Here is a 21190-nt window from a genome sequence, read left to right as displayed (position 1 = left end):
TTGCTAGCATTAAATTCCCCAACTTTAGATCTTTCATCTTCCTTTTGCTTTAAGTTGTCATGTAACGACTTTACTTTTTCTCAAATCATACTATAGTCCACAGGTATGCCATTCTTATAGCAATCCTGTACCCACATAAAAACTGCATTTTCAATAGGAGATAAAAAGATATTTTGCAAAAAGTGTATGCGTTTTGTGTCTGCTGACATAGCTGTAGTGACAGCTTCACAAATTTCATTTTCTTTGTTTTACAATGATTCTTACTCCCGATTCACGTATCTCGAAATGGTGGGCAACCACAGCTGGAGACCTCAGTCATATATCAAACAATTCACTTTTTTCCTGTAATGTCATGACTTTCCTCTGCTTCTTGGGGTCATTTCCAGCATCACTAGTGGCACTTCATATGAGTTCCCTGGTGTTATTAAAGTTTACAGTGTTGTACTAAATGTGATGAAAAATATGCCAGACCTGGCCGGGCCTAGGTGGCTCAATGTCTGTAATCCCTGCGCTTTGGGAGGCCAAGTCAGGCGGATCATGAGGTCAGGAGATTTAGACCATCCTGGCTGACACGGTGAAACCCTGTATCTACTAAAAATATAAAATATATATATAGCTGGGTGTGGTGGTGGGCACCTGTAGTCCCAGCTACTCAGGAGGCTGAGTCAGGAGAATCACTTGAAACCGGGAGGTAGAGGTTGCAGCAAGCCGAGATTGTACCACTGCACTCCAGGCTAGGCGACAGAGCGAGACTCCATCTCAAAAAAATAAATAAATAAAATAAATATGCCAGACGTGTGAGAGAGCACTCATTGCTGTGATGAGCAGTTCACTAGAGAGATAGACTGCTCCCATGGAGATGATTAGTGTCACATGTTGTTTTAAGCCAATCCTCCAAACAAACTCGTCTCAATAGCAACAGAAGTGGCTACAAAATTATTACAGTAGCACAGCATGTACTACAGTTAATTTTATACAGCTCTGATTTCATCCTGCATCTTTACAATTGTTTACATTTCTCCTGACTGCAGATGGTGCCATGTATGGTCTGTGTTTGTGTGTGTAGGTTTTGATAAATTTTAACTTTTTATAATAGATTTGTGTATATTTTATTTAGACTACCGTCTCTATATATTTTACGCATTCATGACACGTAACCTAACTTAAAAATTTTGAGGCCGGGTGCGGTGGCTCACGCCTGTAATCCGAGCACTTTGGGAGGCCAAGGCGAGTGGATCATGAGGTCAAGAGATCGGGACCACCCTGGCCAACATGGTGAAACCCTATCTCTACTAAAACTATAAAAATTAGCTGGGCGTGATGGTGCACGCCTGTAGTCCCAGCTACTTGGGAGGCTGAGGCAGGAGAATCACTCAAGCCCGGGAGGTTGCAGTGAGCCGAGATCCAGCCGCTGCACTCCAGCCTGGGGACAGAGTCTCAAAAAAAAAAAAAAAAAAAAAAAAAAAAAAGAAGAAAGAAAATATTTTCAGGCTATCCGGTTTGAGTTTTTCAAATTTTTGTAAATCTCCAAATTTTTTTCCAATATGTTTATTGCAGACAATTTGTGTATAAACAGACCTACACAGTTCAAATTTGTGATTCAAGGGTCAATTGTACTTGTAGAAATACTACAAATTACAGATGAAACCAAGTATTCTTCATTTCATTAAAACATACTGTGTTTAGATGCTAGAGATGCAACAGTGAACAAGATGGAAATGGTTCCTTCTGTCATGGAACTTATAGTTTAATGGATATAGCAGACAACAAACAAATAGGCAACACATACGTATTTACCTCATAGAGTGTAGAGATTGAGGCTAATTGTTCTCTTAACACAGATAAGGTGGTCAGAGAAAGCATTTCTGAGGAGTTGAGATTCAAGGTGTAGGCTTCCAGGAAGTCAGGCTTGTGAAGGAAGAGTGTTACAGAGAGGGGCTCAGCATGTGCAGAAGCCCTGAGAGGGAAAGAGCTTGACCTTTGTCTGTTCAGAAAGAAACAGAGGCAAGGGCCAGGTCACACAGGGGCTCATATCCATGGTGTGGAATCTGGGCTTTATTTTGAATGCATGGGAAGACACTGAAGAGTTTTAAAACTCAACAGGGTCCAGTGTTTGTATTATATGGAAAGTGGGCTGGAGGGAATAGAGCAGGAGTGGAAGCAGGAGACCGCTAGGAAGTCCTTGTGTAAGATGAGAAATGATGGTGGCCTGGACTAGGATGGTCAAGGTGGAGAGAAAGAGAGGGTTCATTCAGATCATACTTGGATGGTAGAACTGATGGAGCTTGTTGGATTGGGTGTGGGGAGTGAGGGAGACAGAGAAATCAAGGATGAGTCCCAAGTTCCTAACTTGAGGAATGGGGTGTATGGGAGTACCATTAGCCGACATAAATTATCTGAAGGAAATAGAGAAGGACACGCAACAAAGGCCAAAGGAAATTTGAAGGTTGGCAACCCTTAGCAGAGTCTAGCCACCCACATGTTTTTATTCCCATTCTCTTGCTTCTTACCAAAATAAAAGCTTTTCATCTGCTGCAGACTCTTTGAACACAGTGCAGCCTCTGTATCATCAATAATTTATGCAGTGTTCTCAAGTAAAAGCGTTAGTGTCCAAGGCCTTGTGATTCTGATCTGGTTTCCCAGAAATATTTCACAGAGCAGATATGAAAGGGAAGATTTAGAAACAAAATAATCCATCACTTATTGCTGTGGTGCAATGTAAAGGGCCATAATTAAGTTGTCCCCAGCATCATTCTCCTTTTTGTAGGTGTGTATTTCAACTAGAAAGATTATCTTTCCTCCAAGATCTGTTGTACTAGTGCCTGAACCCTATTTATAGGAGACTAAACAGGTTGGTTGGTAAGTTTTGCTTTCAGCTGATTTTTTTTTTCCCTGTGCACCACCAGAAAGGATTTTGGAGTTATACGCTTGCAACTTTCAGTCTGACACTGTTAGTTAACTTGTATCAGGAAGGTGATTATTCTCATCAGGTGTCATTCTTTTAATAATAAATAACTTTTTTGTTATAATAAAATATCTTCACTGTAGACAAATTGGAAAGTAGAGAATTTGTACACCAACCACTTACAATCTCAGTGCCAAGAAGTAACATTCTCTTCCAGTCTTTAAAAAATCTAGTCAGTGTGATGCTTCCTACTTTATGTGCAATTTTATATCCTCATTTTTCTACTCAACATTCTATTATGACTCTTTTCTTTTTTCTTTTTTTTTTTTTTTTGAGACAGAGTCTTGCTCTGTCGCCCAGGCTGGAGTGCAGTGGCGCGATCTCGGCTCACTGCCAGCTCCGCCTCCCGGGTTCACACCATTCTCCTGCCTCAGCCTCCTGAGTAGCTGGGACTATAGGCACCCACCACCATGCCTGGCTAGTTTTTTGTACTTTTAGTAGAGACGGGGTTTCACCGTGTTAGCCAGGATGGTCTCGATCTCCTGACCTCGTGATCCACCTGCCTGGGCCTCACAAAGTGCTGGGATTACAGGCGTGAGCCACCGCGCCCGGCCTATTATGACTATTTTCTATATCTTAACTATTACTCAAAGACAACATTTTGAATGGCTATATGGTATTCCATTGGATGGAGTACTTAATCATTTTCCTGTTGTTGAGCATTTAGGTTGTTTGTTGTTCTTCGTAGAGAAATTTTAAGTTAAGGAAAAAAAGCCAGACGGTTTTTACAGAACACATTGTTTTAACAAAAGAGACTAAATTTTCTGCTCAAGCCAAAATAATTTGTAAAAACCACTGTCTGCTCCAGGCAGCTCTAGAAGAATGATCAATCAGGGCATCAGAACAATTGCACTAAAAACCCTAGTCTCCTGGCAAGTCATTTCCGTGCTCTCAACTCTTGCAGTGTTTTTCCATGCTCTGTAAGGTACCAGAGTTAAACACGGACCACTCTTGCTAAGTAAGTCAGCTGTGTTACTCACGGGGATCTTTGTCCTGGTCCTTTGAAGCTTCTCAGCATTTCCATTTGTTGCTTGTACCTCTGGATCTTGCCTTGCAACAATGACTAGAACTAGGGAAAGATAGGCACAGCCCTCACAGCTTTGAGCTGCCAAATTTGTGCTGCTTTATCCTCATCCCAGCCCTCCACTATGCCAGTCCCTCTGGTCTCAGTGGGCCATCTCCTTCTGACCACCCTTCAGTCAGCAACTGTTGATTGAGCGCTTTCCAAATTCCAGAAACTGGCTAGATGTTGGGAATACAGTGGTGAGATAGATGCAAATGCTCTTATAGTTTATGATCGGTGGGAAGTAATTATGTGGGAGGGAAGATAGAGAGTTATGTATGGTGTGGGAGAGTGATGTACTAAAAGAGAGGTCTAGACAGTTTTTATTTATTTATTTTTTTTAGATGAGGTCTTGCTTTGTTACCCAGGCTGGAGTGTGGGATCTCTGCTTATTGCAACCTCCGCCTCCTGGGTTCAAGCAATTCTCCTGTCTCAGCCTCCCGAGTAACTGGGATTACAGGCATGCGCCACCAGGCCCGGCCAATTTTTGTATTTTTAGTAGAGATGGGGTTTCACCATTTTGGCCAGGCTAGTCTCAAACTCCTGACCTCAAGTGATTTACCCGCCTCAGCCTCCCAAAGTGCTGGGATTACAGGCGTGAGCCACTGCGCCCGGCCATCTAGACAGTTTTGACCTCAGCTAGCTTTCCCACACTCTGAGCACTCTCTACATACTGTATTTTAAAACCTGTGCACACACCCCTTTAGGTGTGATCTGCTTTTGTTAAAACTATAAAATAAACACAGAAGGACACAGCCAGTGAAGTGGAGGCATTGTTCAGTAAGGTTGTGTCTCTCTAGTGGCCTCCATGCTTGGAATTGTCAAGCTGGTCCTCCGGTGTTGCAACACAAGCCTCTTAAAATCCTTCGGAGATCAGGAACTGCTCCTTTTTACTGCTGTGCCTGTGATACAATGCGTGACACAATGCGTCGCACATGCATCCTGGAGGTGGAGGTGGGTAGAGGTGAGCTGCTAATCTTCTTAGCAGGCAACATTTATTGTTGAGGTTTCCTCTTATTCTTAAAAGGACCTCATGAACACAAAATATAAGTGAATTTTGCCTTTGTTGGGCTGTTCCTTTATCACACTTTGTACTATAAATGTGCATGCTTGAGGTGTGGGCTTTGGTTTTTGGTTTATTTGGTAATTTGACAAATATGTCTTCATGGGTGAAGAACAGAACAGTTTCACCTGCTAAGTTCTATGTGAGCATTTCCCCAGCACATTGTTTTTGTAAAAACGACCAGTATCTGACAGATGTTTGTTACTGAACTCTCTGCTGGACATGCCAGGAAAATGCAGCAAATACATTTGGATTTCAGTAATACATCCATCTCGTGATATTTCTTTACAAAGGTGAAGAAATATGGGCTACATACAAGGAAAAGCAGATGAATTAGGAATATTAGGCATTGTGTGTGGTGGTAATATGGTATAGGGAACCCCAGTCATGCATTCATTGGTTCTAAGTTAACTTTTTTCCTCCACTTCTTATTAAATACATGGCCTTGGACAATTTAATTGAAGTAATCAGAATTATGTATAACAGTGATTAATAGTCACCCAGTAATTGCTCAATTACTAAAAAGTAACTCACTATACCAAGGATTCAGTTTGATTGATTTAATCCTCTGCAACATGTGGGTACTATTGTTATCCCCCAATTTATTTATTTTTTTTCTGCTCCTTAATTTTTTAATTTTATTTTTTGAGATGGAGTCTTGCATTGTTGCCCAGGCTATAGTGAAGTAGCATGATCTCGGCTTACTGCAACCTCCATCTCCCGAGTTCAAGCCATTCTCCTCCCACAGCCTTCCAAGTAGCTGGGACTACAGGTGTATGACACCACACCTGGCTAATTTTTTGTATTTTTAGTAGAGACAGGGTTTTGCCTTGTTGGCCAGGCTGTTTTCGAACTCCTGACCTCAGGTGATCTGCCTGCCTCGGCCTCCCAAAGTGCTGGGATTATCCCCCAACTTATATGTGAAGAAACTTAGGTGCAGATAAATTGAGTGAATAATCCCAGATTGCACAGCTTCTCTTTGCTGGACCCAGGATTTGCACTCAGGTCATTGTCACAAATAGCCTATGCTCCAACCACTACACTCTAACCTTTGTAAGTCCTTATTTGCTCAGTTAGGTAGTGGGAACTTATTTATCTGATAAAATATTAGGTGCTTTTGGTGTTCATATTTGGGTAAATTACAAGTCTCCCCCTTTCTGGTACTATTCCTTCTTTTTATTGAAACTGGCAATAGGACTTTTTGTTCCGGCTTAATTAACCAGGTGTATTAGTCAGGATTCCCTAGAGGGACAGAACTAATAGGATAGATAGACTTATTTATAAAGGCAAGTTTATTAAGTATTAACTTATATGATCACAAGGTCCCACAATAGGCTGTCTGCAAGCTTGAGCAAGAACAGCCAGTCTGAGTCTCAAAACTGAAGAACTTGGAGTTCGATATTTGAGGGCGGGAAGCATCCAGCATGGGAGAAAGATGTAGGCTGGGAGGCTAGGCCAGTCTTGTCTTTTCACATTTTTCTGCTTGGTTTGTATTCATTGGCAGCTAATTAGATTGTACCCATCAGATTTAAGGGTGGGTCTGCCTTCTCAAGCCCACTGACTGAAATGTTAGTCTCTTTTGGCAACACCCTCACAGACACAACCAGGATCAATACTTTGCATCCTTTGATCCAACCAAGTTGACACTCAGCATTAACAATCACACTAGGTGAGATGGGAATGCTGTGCCAGGTGATAAACAGGTTTTTGTGCAGTGCTGCTGAGTATATATCTTGCTCAGAGTTGTGAGAGTTACATGAGATTAAAGAAGATAAAATAGGCCAGGCACGGTGGCTCATGCCTGTAACCAGCACTTTGGGAGGCTGAGGCGGGCGGATCACCTGAGGTTGGGAGTTTGAGACCAGCCTGACCAACATGGAGAAACCCCATCTCTACTAAAAAAAATACAAAATTAGCTGGGTGTGGTGGCGCATGCCTGTAATCCCAGCTACTCGGGAGGCTGAGGCAGGAGAATCCCTTGAACCCAGGTGGTGGAGGTTGCAGTGAGCCGAGATTGCACTATTGCACTCCAGCCTGGGCAACAAGAGTGAAACTCCATCTCAATAAATAAATAAATAAATAAATAAATAAATAAATAAATAAATTAAAAAAAAATAAAAATAAGATAAAACAGGAGAAAGTGTAAAGTAGAAAGGATCTTACACAAGATCCTTACACAAGGATCTTGAACAAATATGGCCAATCTATTGACTTAAAAGCTGAGTAAAATTTTGCTACATTGTAATTGTTCATAAAACAAAGGATGAATATGAAAATAGGATTTGTAATTCTTAAGTATTTCCCTTTTTTGATAATTGGCTTCCTCTTAAGAATTATGATGCTCAATTACACTTATAAGAGATTACATTTATAAGAGATTCCTTTACATAAAGGTCACCCTGAGGGAGGATTCTGTTGGTCTACTGAAGGGTCCTAGCTCTGATCCTGCCCATTTCAATATTGTGTCAGTATCTGAGATAAAGTAAAGTGGGTGGTTGTCTGTTTGTGGATGATCTAAAGCTGTAGATTTAGTTTTCACTGAGTCTTTATATTTTTTCTCCAATGATTTTGAAAGGTAGACTATTTAAAATGTAATTATTTTAAATCGTGGCCAATTTAAGGATTTTCATATACATACTTAGAGCTGTATTTCACTACCTAATTTATGTCATTGTACTTACATATTAAAGTAGAATAACTCCATTTATTCTTCACATATCTGAAAGTGACTTTCTTTTGCCTGCATCTTTGGGTGATAGCTAACACAGTATAAAACTACAATTAGATGTGAAAATTCGTTAGGTCAAGGACTTTATTTTGTTACCTTGTTTTTCACATGGTGCTCAACCTTATGTTTTAGATATAATTGATACTCTTTCCATATTGTTGATTCGCTGTGAATTTTTAAAAATTAAGAACTAAGCCTTAGGAAGTTTTAAGGTACTTGTTTAAATGCTGTGAGTTAGGGCTTCTCCTATCAAGAGATTGTATGATTGAGTTATGTGCAAACGTGTTTATGCTTGATTAGTTGACTTCAAGTGCTCAAACACAGGAAATAATTGCCCAATTGAAGATGTCTAACATTATTAGATATTAAGCTATTTCAGACCTATACTAAATCATCCATTTGAATATAGTACAAGAAACTTCTTTATTGGGACTTATTTTTCCTCTTTACAAAATACCCTTGAAAAGAGATAGTGATGTAGTCGAAAGAGTGAGGGAACCTGAGTTCCTTGACTATATACTATAAGAACATGGTCCTGTCATATTAATTTTCTGGGACTAACAATTTGTACTATAAAGTAAAAGGGTTACAAATCAAAATCCCTTTCTATTTTTTTCAGTTACCACTTGTAAAGTATGGTAGTTATAGTAATCCTATCTGAGTGGGGTGTTTTGCAGAACCTTAGTTGATTCCACTCCTCTGACTTAGGATAATGACTGTTTCTTGTGTGGGGGCCACAGATGCCAGGATTTAGATATGCTATCATTAGAAAGCAAACTAATTTTTCACAGGTTTCTATTTTTTAATTCTTTATCGTTATATTTGCTAGTGGGTGTCAAGAGAATCAGGGATATTGATTAACCTGTGTGAATGAGTAGCTGGAAACACATGTGCTTTGCCTTTTGGAACTCAACTGTTCTTTAGCCAGTCAGGTTATCTACCTAAATAAGAAGGAATTCAATAACACTTTTTCTTTGTGCACAAGAGTGGTTATTTCTTATGGTGTTTGCATGATGGTATTTTTTATTTTTATTTTCCAGTGAAATATAAACATGATTTTTTAAAGCTTTATCCATCTTTGGAAATTAATGATCAGTTTGCATAAAAGCACTTGAGCTGGAAGACTTCGAATATGTTCTATTTAATACCATCTGCTATATATCTTTTCTTTTGGTTGTTATGGAGACTTATTTTTCATGAAGGGACATGGTGCTGCTTTACTTGAAGACTGAATTTGCTCTGATTTCATAGTTCATTATGGTAAAACTAAGCACTATAATTCTTAAGAGGAAGCCAATTATCAAAAAAGGGAAATACTTAAGAATTATAAATCCTATTTTCATATCCATCCTTTGTTTTATGAGAAATCGCAGTGTAGAAAAATTTTACTCAGCTTTTAAGTCAATAGATTGGCCATATTTCTTCAACAACTACTGTGTGATGGTATCAAAGAAATAGCAGATATACTGCACTCCCATGTTTATTGTAGCACTATTCACAATAGCCAAGATTTAGAAGCAACCTAAGTATCCGTCAACAGATAAATGGATAAAGAAAATGTGGTACGTATACACAATGGAGTACGATTCAGCCATTAAAAAAAGAATGAGAGCCTGTCATTTGCAACAACATGGATGGAACTGCAGGTCATTATGTTAAGTGAAATAAGCCAGGCACTGAAAGAGAAACTTCGCCTGTTCTCATTCATTTGTGGGAGCTTAAAAATTAAAACAGTTGAACTAATGGAGATAGAGAATAGAAGGATGGTTACCAGAGGTTGGGAAGGTAGTGGCGGGGACATGGGGATATGGAGATAGTTAATGCATCCAAAAAAAGAAAAATAGAAAGAGTGAATAGACCTAGTATTTGCCAGCACAATAGGGTGACCATAGTCAGATATAATTTAATTGTATATTTAGAAATAGCTAAAAGAGTATAATTGGATTGTTTGTAACACAAAGGATAAATGCTTGAGGTGATGGATACCTCATGTACCCTGATGCCTGATATTACACATTCATGCCTGTATCAAAACATCTAATGTACCTTATAAATATGTATCTACTAGGTACCCACAAAAATTAAAGATAAAAAGAAATAGTAGATATAATTTCTGCTTTTGAATAGGTTATTATTTAAAAAGAAAATAGTGGTCAAGGCAAGAAATATGTCTTTGCCTGCTTAATATGCTAGAATGGACACAAATAATGGCAAGAATACTTACACATTCTTGTGTATGTGTGAGAACATGTTCGTGTATGTAATATATATGGAATTTCTGGCATATATATGGATATATTTGAAATTCCTACTAATTTTAGAGATATAGATCTAAACTTGTTCTGGAGTTGAGAATTATGTCATCCCCCAAAGACTATATTTCATAGAAGTACTGCTTCTGGTCAGAAGTACTGAGGATCTTAATATTAAATTCTTGGCCAGGCACGGTGGCTTATGCCTGTAATCCCAGCACTTTGGAAGGCCAAGGTGGCAGAATCACTTGAGCCGAGGAGTTCGAGACCAGCCTTTGTTACATGGTAAGACTTCATCTTTGCAAAAAAAAAAAAAAAAAAAAAAAAATTAGCTACGTGTGGTGATGTGTGCCTGTAGTCCCAGCTACTTGGGAGGCTGAGGTGGGAGGATCACTTGATCTCAGGAAGTTGAGGCTGCAGTGAACCAAGATCGCACCACCCCAGTTCAGCCTGGGCAACAGAGCAAGACCCTGTCTCAAAAAATCAATCAAATTCTTATATACCAACTAATTGTTAGTTTTCTTTTAATATATTCCTGACCTTGGACCTCATACCTCCACCATTTTTAGGATTTGTCTGATTAAGTTTTAAAATTTTGTTCTGGATTTTACATTGTTTGATCAGTGTAACCAATTGACACAAGTGCAGTGGGATCTTTCGGTGGGCACCCAGACCTTGGGTGGGGATAGACACTGGCTGGTCAAAGAATAAGAGTCTGTGGGTAATGGAGATCAAAATAGGCCTGAGAGCTACAGAATCAGTTGCAGAATCAGTTGTAACAGGAAATGTGGAGAAGGCAAACAGAGTATCAGGTACTCATGACTGCAAAACCATAATTATAGAAACATTTCCCTTATACAGACCCTAGTGTTTAACTTCAGTGTTCATTGAAAGGGAACTGGTATGTAAGTGATGCTACATCAACATGACACAATCTTATCACGTCATTACAATAAAACATATGAAGACTAAATGCTTGACAAATATATTTAAGGTGTAATGTTAAATAGAATAGAACCCACAGTATGATTTCAAGGATAATAAAATTGTGTGAAAGCTAATAGTCAATAAAGTAATTCTATTAAAATGATAGTTTGCAGGGTTTTTAAAAGAATTAAAATAATGTTTTTCATATATATGAATTTTTTTCTCAATCTTGTGATTACCACAAGATAAAATAATGTTTAATGTAATATTGCCTTGCCAGGTGTGGTGGCTCACACCTGTAATCCCAGCACTTTGGGAGGCCAAGGCGGATGGATCACCTGAGGTCAGGAGTTTGAGACCAGCCTGGCCAACATGGTGAAACCTGGTCTCTACTAAAAATACAAAAATTAGCTGGGTGTGGTGGTGGGCGCCTGTAATCCCAGCTATTCAGGTTCCTGAGGCAGGACAATCGTTTGAACCTGGGAGGTGGAGGTTGCAGTGAGCCGAGATTGCACCACTGCACTCCAGCCTGGGCGACAGAGACTCTGTCTCAAAAAAAAAAACACAAACAAAAAAACCCAAAATATAATATCGCCTTTCCACTAAATAAATGGGAAAACAAATCCAATTCCTGCCCTTTTAAAGACAATTAAAAGGAGTTTTATGTCCTGCCATTTTCAAGACAATTAAAAAGAGTTTTAGGTCTCTGAGATGTGTGGGTTATAGGGAATCAGATTGTCCATTTGGCTTTTTTTCCTGCAGTCTCAACCACAAAATCCAGCTCTAAGGATTCCTACACTAAATGGAGAAGCAGGAAGAGCAAGTCTTGAAAGATTCAAGTCCATTGACTCACCCTTCTCACTGGCCAGCCTGCTTAAACTTATTTGAACCTTACTTTCTACACTTTCGGTTGGGGCGGGGGGGAGGGGTAGTAGGAATAATTTATGATGCTTTTTACAAGTAATTTGACGCAAATTATTTATTACGCAAAATAATTAGATACCCAGAGAACATTTATATAAATCATCTGAATCCCAGGCTCAGTGATAAGAAAAACTTAGATGTAAATGTTTTACTTTTCAGAAGACCAGTCAAAGGCCCTGAATTTTACATCCATAAAGGCACAAGGGAAGAATATAAATTGAATTAATAATTAAAGGAAGGTCTGAATCCACAGACATAGCAAAGATGGAGGATTATATATAAAAGGGTAATAGAGAGGGACACTGACATTAAGGGAAATGTGTAGCCATTACTGTGCCAGAAAAAGAAAAGGAACAGTATTTATATTGGTTGTCACTTAGAACATTAATATGTAGGATGAAGCTTAAGAATCTAAACACATTTTCGGATTATATTTTGGTTTGTCGTGATTCAAAAGGATAACTTGTGTGTGACTGATTTGATGGTATATGAGTCAGCAACTCAGGCTGCCATAACAAAACTTCATGGACTGGGTGGCTCAACAGGAGTTTCTTTCTCACAGTTATGAAAGTTGGGAAGTTCAAGATTAAGATGCCAGCTGACTTGGTTCCCTGGTACCAGGTCTTTCTTACTGGCTTGCAGAAGGCCACTTTCTTGCAGTGTCTTCACAGGGTGAGGGGGGAAAGGTGGGAGAGGGAGAGAGGGAGAGGGAGAGGGAAGAGAGGAAGGCAGGAGTCTGTTCTTATGAGGGCACTAATCCCATCATGAGGGTCCCTTGGGCTGCTCCCTCATGATCTCATCTAATTCTAATTGCCTCTCAAAGGCCCCATCTCCAAATACCATCACACTGGGGGCTAAGGCTTCAACGTAAGAATTTTGGATGAACACAGTTCAGTCCATAATAGATGATAATTTTGCCAGCAGGTACCCTATCTTATACTTTTTCGGCCCCTAAGCAGGGGACTCATTCTAATTGTAGCACATGTGCTCTCATGGAGATCAGAGTCAGTATTGTTTGATTAAAGGTGATAACTTACTAATCTTTTACTCACTGTGATATGAAATTCGATCATACTTTCGTAGTAGTCTATGAAATTTATTTCAGTGAGCTGGTCTGTTAGAATGCTAAGCAGCAGTAGCAATACCATTCATGTGTTTATTTTTTTACCTTTTCTTTTTCTAGAACATTATATTTAATACATGTTAAATTTTTCTAAGATACAATAAATTTATGAGGTCTCCTCAAAATATATAATCATTTATATAATAGTTTATTATGGGTAAGTTAAATTAAATTTAGATTCTTCGTAGGAAAAAAGTGAATGTTTATGTTCATCTACTCTGTATGTCAAACATTGGATAGAAAAATGATACATCCTGAACTTGGCTAGCACTCCTGTGACCAACTCAGTTTATCTATTCTGTGCCAAAATAATGGGTTAGTTCTGCCATTTTAGTTAGAATTATTAGCGCCTTAATCCCCTACATAGTCAGATACAGTGGAGCACAGGATGCTGGAAACTTGCCTTTAGCTTTTTACATCTTTCAAGTAGAAGAAAAGAACGTTAAGAAATTCCTTGGTTTTGACCTTTGCAGATGCTCTCATTAATCAATAGTGATATTTTAAAGAATTGATTTTTTTTAAGCATAGGGATATTGTCCTATAGACAGAAAAATAATCAAAATCAAAGATAAAACTGGAAATAGAATCTTGTTTGCTTTTTTGTTTCTTTGCTTTTGTTTTTGTATTTCACTGTGTTCTTTTTTGAGGTCCTAGACAGAATTAAATTAGAAATCTGGGTAATAAGAGTTTTTAAATAATATGAGTGATGATTTTATGTGAATTATAAAATATAGTCCCAATTCTTTTTTTGCTTTAAGCCCAGGACAGAGATGAAATGTTTTCACAATAAAGCTTTCGTTTCTGTTCATTTTTGTTTCTTTCAATTGATAGGACGTGGAGAAAGATGTTTGCGTTTATGTTTGTGTAAAGTACTTCAGGTCCAGGCACAGTGGCTCACACGTATAATTCTAGCACTTTGGAAGGCTGAGATGGGCAGATGACTTGAACCCAGGAGTTCAGGACCAGCCTGGGCAACGTGGCAAAAGCCTATCTCTACAAAAAATACAAAAATTAGCTGAGGGTATGGCATGCACCTGTAGTCTTAGCTACCTGAGAGGTTGAAGTGGGAGGATCATCTGAGTCTGGGAGGGTGAGGCTTTAGTGAGCCGAGATAGTGCCACTGCACTCCAGCCTGGGCAACATAACAAGACCCGGTCTCAAATAAAATAAAATAAAATAAAATAAAATTTGCATCTGCTGTTTTCTTAGTTTTATATCTCTTCCTATAGAAGCATAGTTTACTTGTTTCTTTGAAGGAAGCTGAATTTTTAAAAACATACACTAACCTGGAAAATACTTTTGGTACTACATCCTGGGGACGAAATTTAACACCAATATGTGCCATTTATAGCAATTCCCAACAGGCATTACTTATACTACTGTGTATCAGTGTTCTTGTATAGATTTGAAGCAAAGTAATTTTCAGAACATTAAATTTCTATTTAGGGAAATAATTAGATTTCTTCATATTTCTTCAGTAATTAAACAATAGCTATGACAACATAATATAGCACTTATTTAAAGGCATTTTCTATTTTATTACCTTTGGTTTTTTTAATATGGTATTTTATTCAACAAGAAAAAACTACTACCTTTTTCTATTGAAGATAAACATTAAAATTTATGGGACAATATACATGGGAAAAGTTTTTTTTCTCTTACATTATCCTACTTAACATATTGTAAATAAACATATATTCTTTTGCTTTTCTTTTAGTTAATGCTTTCTTAACTAAAAAATTTAATAAATGTGTAGTTATTATGAAAAAAATTTAATAAATATGATGTAAGTATTATGAAAAGTCAGAAAAACATTAATGAAATATCAAGGTAATTAAAAAACTACTTCCCTATAGGTTTGTGTCAGGGGCTTCCAGCAAAGTCTCAAAAGATTTTGCTGTTTTCACACTGTTTAATTAACTTGAGAAAAGTCCCAAGTGTACCCTTATTACAAACATCCTTCAGAAAAGTGGTGACTATAATGTGTACAGTGGTGTCTTTACCAGCAGCAGGTCCAAAGTGTTGGGGTTTGCAGGTGAAATTTGACTGTAATTTATTTACTTCGGTCAAATTTTAATGCTATAATACAGATAATTTTGTCATGAACTTTACAAAAATATCTCCTAAAATCAGTTCTCTTATTTGTTGCTTCATAAAGCTGTTTTATAGCAAATGTACACTGTTCTTCAGGTCTGCACATTCCCTTCTTTAAGGAAAAGCTTTCTCTTAAAATACTGTTTGCTTCCCAGAGATAAGTCTATGGGAGAGGATTCACCTGCAGAAATTTGAAGAGTTTCCCAGCAAGTGCGTGCCATGAAACAGGAGTTGATGGATCCCCACTGTGTTCTCCACAGGCCATGGTATATTGAAAAAGCTTAATTTATCCTCATTAAAACAAAACACACCTTGACCTTAAAGGGGGAAAAATGACTAATCTCATTGTGTATCTTGTTTTCCTTTGGGTGTATCTCTTAAACTGACTAACACTTATAGGCACACTGCCTGCAGCTCTTCAGTCACTTTCACATATATTAAGACAGTTAAGTCTTACTGTAATCTATGAGGAAAAGCTATTATTCTAATTATACTGATAAAGAACTGAGTCTCAGTGAGGAAGCATTTGCCAAGATTCTATAGCAAGTTGGGAATAAAACTAGAAATTTGAGGGCTTTTTGGTTCAAGTCTTTTTTTTTTTTTTTGAAACGCAGTCTTGCTTTGTCGCCCAGGCTGCAATGCAGTTGCGCAAGCTCGGCTCACTGCAAGCTCCGCCTCCCGGGTTCACGCCATTCTCCCGCCTCTGCCTCCAGGGTAGCTGGGACTACAGGCGCCCGCCACCACGCCCGGCTAACTTTTTTGTACTTTGAGTAGAGACGGGGTTTCACCGTGTTAGCCAGGATGGCCTCGATCTCCTGACCTCGTGATCCGCCTGCCTCCGCCTTCCAAAGTGCTGGGATTACAGATGTGAGCCACCGCGCCTGGCCTGAAGCCTTTTATGGTACACTTTATACCAATTCAGTCTTCCTTTTGTATTCTATCCAGTGCAGGCTGCATATATAGAGCAGAATAGGAAGGAATTCTGCAAGTACTTGTTTTTTTATTTCTGTGTATCTGTCAAGGTTGTTAGAATCTCTACCATAGCATAATCCAAGCCATCATTTTATTTCCTTTAGAGCACAGCAGTGGCCTTCTGACTGTACTACGCTCTTCACCTCTCAGCAGCCAGTCATCTTTTTGAAATGTAATTTAGATCATGCCATCCTTCTGTTCAAAAACCGTCAGTGACTTTCCATTGTACTTAGAATAAAATCCAAAGTACTTATTTTGGTTTTCAAGACCCAGCACGTTCTGGCTCCTGCTTCTCTCTCCCTCACTTGTTCAGTATCGTCTGACCATGGTTCCTGAAATACCTTAAACTCTTCCTTGCCTCAGGAACTTTGCACTTAAACTTTCCTTTGTCTGCAGGTCTTCAAGTTCCTTAAATTCTTTGACTCCCTCCAACTGATCCTTCAGATTTCAGCCCAAATGTCATTTCCTGAAGAAATACCTTCTCCTACTTCCTAAACTAAGTCCTCCTAATTTATTCGTGTTTTTTCTCTCTCCTGACATTTTTAATTTGCCTTTATGCTCATTTAGTAGTAACATTTAGCAAGTCCTTCCAGTGTGCCAATCACTTGCCTTTAAACCTTATTTGTAGATGAGGAAGTAAAATACTTCCTCAGATTCCCGCAAGTATTGAGCCAGGATTTAAACCCAGGTTTTCTCCACAAAACCATAAACTCTGGGACATAGACCGTGTCTATGTATTGTTATAGCTCCAGTGCCTGGTACTTAGTTGGCTCTCAACAAGTAGATATTGAGCAAATGAACCTGTAGTAATGAATTTTTTTAAAAAAATAGCATTATTGAAATGTAATTCACATACAGTAATATCTGCCCTTTAAAAATGTGAGATTCAGCCAGGCATGGTAGCTCACGCCTGTAATCCCAGCACCTTGGGAGGCTGAGGTGGGTGGATCACGACGTCAGGAGTTACCGAGACCAGCCTGGCCAATATGGTGAAATCCCATCTCTACTAAAAAACAAATACAAATATTAGCTGGGTGTGGTGGCGCACACCCATAGCCCCAGCTACTCAGGACGCTGAGGCAGGAGAATTGCTTGAACTGGGAAGGCAGAGGTTGCAGTGAACCGGGATCATGCCACTGCACTCCAGCCTGTGCAACAGAGTGAGACTGACTCCATCTCAAAAAAAAAAAAAAAGTGAGATTCAGTGCTTTTTAGTATGTTCACAGAGTTGTGCAACCATCATCACTATCTAATTTTAGAGTATTTTCATCACCCCAGAAAGAAACTCTATACCCATTAGCAGTTACTTTCCACTTCCTCCCACCATTCTCTGGAAACCACAATCTACTTTCTGTCTCTGTGGATTTGCTTATTCTAGAAATTTTATATAAATGGAAGTATACAACATTTGGCATTTTGTGAATGACTTCTTTCATTTAGCCTAATGTTTTCAAGGTTCATCCATTTTGTAACATGTATCAGTGCTCCATTGCTATTACTATTATTTTATTATATGGATATACAATATTTTATTTGTCCATTCTTCACTTGGTGAACATTTGGGTTGTTTCTACTTTTTGGGTTTATGAACAATACTTCTCTGAACACTTTTGTACAAGTTGTTGCATGGACATGTATTTTCAATCCTCATGAGTGTATACCTAGTAGCAGAATTGCTAGATCATGTGATCACTCTATTATGTACATTTTGAAGAACTGCCGAACTATTTTCCAAAGTGGCACAATGACTAAGAAAATCAGAACTTGACAACATTTAAAGCTGTACAAGCAGATTTTATTCAGGACTATTGCAGGGGGGTAAAAGAGACCCCAGTACAGAACTGAGCTTGGTTCTGAGTACAAGGAAAAGTAGGGGTTTTATAGCTGGGAAGCAGGGTGGGTAGGTATGTGTCAGTGGATTGAAAATTACTGAGAAGATAAAATGACCTAAAAGATTCTGGCTGAATGTGGGCCAGAGTGATTAGCTATCTCCTGGGGGATAGTTGGGGTTGGGGAATTTGGTCAGATTTTGAGGGTGACCAGAAGGGTGGGAGATTGTGGCTAAAGATTTTTGCAAAGATGGACACAAAGTTTAAAAGTTGAGACCTACTTGGGAAGAGGATTTTGAGGAGCCTGACTAAAGTTTGGTCAAAGACACATACATTCTTTGTCATACCCAAAACAGACAATTCAGCTACAATGCTTTGTCTCAACTTTATTAGCAAGGATGCTTCCCTTAAATTCTCTTAAATTCTGCACAGTGACATTTCATTGTGCATCCAGTGGATATTTGTTGACATGGTGTTAGCTGAGCTGGGATATAGCCTATGGAGAAATTTCATGAAGCTGGCAAAGCTCCTGTTATTTTCTATCTCATGCTTACGTATTAGTGTTTTGTTGGGTTTTCTTTTTCTTTTCTTTTTTTTAAGATCTACACAGAAATATTTGGCAGGTCTGATAATTTAGGCCTCTGGAAACCTCAGTTATGCTATAAAGAGTAAAGAGCAACATCATATGTTATTGTAGGGTTCACAGTTTAGGATACTTGGTCTTATTTTGGTAAATTACTATTTCTATTTTAAATGCATATTTCAAAAATAATGAATTATATATTTTTCTTCTTTTTTTTTCTTTTTCACTGTTCTTTTATAAGAAGCATTTCATTTTTATGTCTTAGGGTAGGTAGTGGCTCCAATCTAGCACTAAGTTGTTTTTATTACTATTATATGATTCCACTTACCGAAGTACAGAGTAATTTGTTTACAAATGACTCTGTAAGCTAAGAATGGTTTAAACTTTCTCACAAATTGTTTCATCCTATGTTTTTCTACTTTACCACCACCTATCTGCAGTAATGTTACACATCTTCAATTAATGCAAATTCAAAGTTATTTTTATAATGGAGCAGCACTCCTGAAAATAATTGGCTGTCTTGGGGAGTTGGAAATCCAGAGTTGTTCCTTACTCTATTAGAAAAATGAAAGCCTCCTTTTAGTGACTAAAACAGAGCTTCCTAACCTTCACCAAGGTTAACTGCATCCTTTTCTGTGCAGTGAGCAGCTAACGTGGTGTGCCAGCTCTGATTGTATAGGCTTTTATCACAGGAAGTAGATTCAAATGATTGTAATTGCTTGGGTTACATTAATATTCACAGCACATGCCTCTTACCTTACATGGCACTCATTCTCTGTGTATTTAATTAATATGCCATTTTGCCTTTCATTTTGGCGCGGGGAGCCATGATTTTAGAGGGTGTGAAACAGCGAGCAGCTGGGGAAAGAATGAATACCCAGAACCCAGTGCCAGGATTAACATACTGATGCAGATATTCTGAGAAGGGATCTTTTGAGGCAGGTTAAAAGGAAATGCCAAGTGGAAGCAAAGCCGACCTTGCACTAGCACGTGATACTAGTCAAGGAGGCGCTTGGCTTCACTCTGCTGCATTTTGCTCTTGGATTGCCAGCTGCTTCAAGCCAGCTGCTTCAGCACAGCTCAAATGAAGGAAAGAATATTCACTGTATATTTTGTATTTGAAAATCTGCTGATAATTTCAAAAGCTTAGAATGTTGACAGTAGCCTGTAGACGAAAATTTAAAACTTAATGATCAAAAAGAAAAATATATCCTTCCTCCCTTGGCAGAATTATTTTTAAAAGATTGTGGCTTGCCTGTTTGGACAATTTTCAGAAGACAAGGGGAAAACATTTTTCACTTTTTATTATAATATGATTAGATATAATGGAATTTAGTAAGTACATTGCAACAGTGAATTTAATTGGGCGTACAGTATAACTATTTTAAGTTTTCTGGATGTAGATTTTGCAGAAAGAGGAAGTAAATACTGGAATTTAAATGCCATTTTCCAATGGACATTCCAAATAGGAGCTTGAGATGTAATTCATTTTTTCCCCTCTGCTGTCAATTGTCCTCTTACATCATAAACTTGATGTCTAGCAAGAGACAATATCACACTCCTTTTTGTGTTCCTTTGGTTGATTGTTAACTGGAAGATCCCCCTAACTTGTTACTTCCTGTGGAGACTTCGGGTGCTCATCAAGAAACAAGTACTTAAGAACTTTAGTAATTGATATGAACCCCCCAGGTACCTGTAGAAGCACAGTTTGGTTTATGGGTTACCAGAGTGCCCCTGTTGAGCTTTGCCCCAGGTCCTACTGTGTATTTTAGGCTCTTCACTTCAGTTTGGTGCTTCTCAAAAGCCCTAGAGACAGAGATGGGAATGGATGCCCTTGGCAGCTGGACCACAGGCAAAAGCAGCTCACTGCTGAAATACTATACCCTTGAAGTCCTTTTAAATTAGGTTAATTTTGCACTTTACCCTGCAATATATTCATGATTACTTTAATATAATACAGTTAATTTTCTAATCACCAAATGAAATTGATGCTCTAGGAAGGCATGGCATGTTTAAATTGGGGCTTCTTGATGTTTTATGTACCTGCACTGGAGAATTGTGGACTTAGTGTGGCTGTAGGGGAAATTCTTTCAGTCCTTTCTTTGAAATGGACCTGATAGATACAAATAACTTTCAGGACATTTGGTGATAGAATTTGGTTAATTAGCAGCTTGTTTCAGCTTTCTACTCTGTTGTGAAAAGAGGCCAGACTTAAAGTCCAGTGAGTTCAAGACCTGGTTCATTATTAATTTGTGATGTTGTACAAATTATTAACATCTTCAGGCCTGTTTCTCATCTGTAAAATGAGGTGATGAACCATAAAATATAAAGCACCATTTTCCAAATTACGTTTTGTGAATGATTACTTGCAAAAGGTATTCTAAGGGTGGTTGTCAGGCAATAGGAGGAGAGGGAAATGGAGAGTTGTGATTTAAAGGGTATAAAGTTTCAGTTTTGCAAGATGAGAAAGTTCTGGAGATTGGTTGCACAACAATGTGAGCATATTTAGCAGTGGTAAATTGTACACTTAAAAATGATTAAGATGGTAAATTTTATGTTATGTGCATTTTACGTGCATTTCACCACCATTTAAAAAACTATATTCTAAAAGCTCCATCTTTAAATAAATATTAATTTGTATTACACCCTCCTGCTGGAGAATGACAC

At 38.4% G+C, this 21190-nt stretch overlaps 1 protein-coding gene across 16 annotated transcripts in view; it reads left to right on the top strand.

The window, feature by feature from the left end:
• ST7 (suppression of tumorigenicity 7) overlaps positions 1-21190 on the top strand; it is a 277971-nt gene that overhangs the window by 96058 nt on the left and 160723 nt on the right. For 2 of the 16 annotated variants that reach the window (XM_021935086.2, XM_021935085.2), the window contains exon 1: positions 14894-15405. The gene's annotated coding sequence lies outside the window, so the exon portion shown is untranslated. 16 annotated transcript variants of the gene reach the window in all.

This window comes from Papio anubis, chromosome 4 (assembly GCF_008728515.1).
Source record: "Papio anubis isolate 15944 chromosome 4, Panubis1.0, whole genome shotgun sequence".
Lineage (NCBI taxonomy): Eukaryota > Metazoa > Chordata > Mammalia > Primates > Cercopithecidae > Papio > Papio anubis.
Note: the sequence above shows the minus strand (reverse complement) of the source record. Positions and strands in the feature narration are given on the sequence as shown.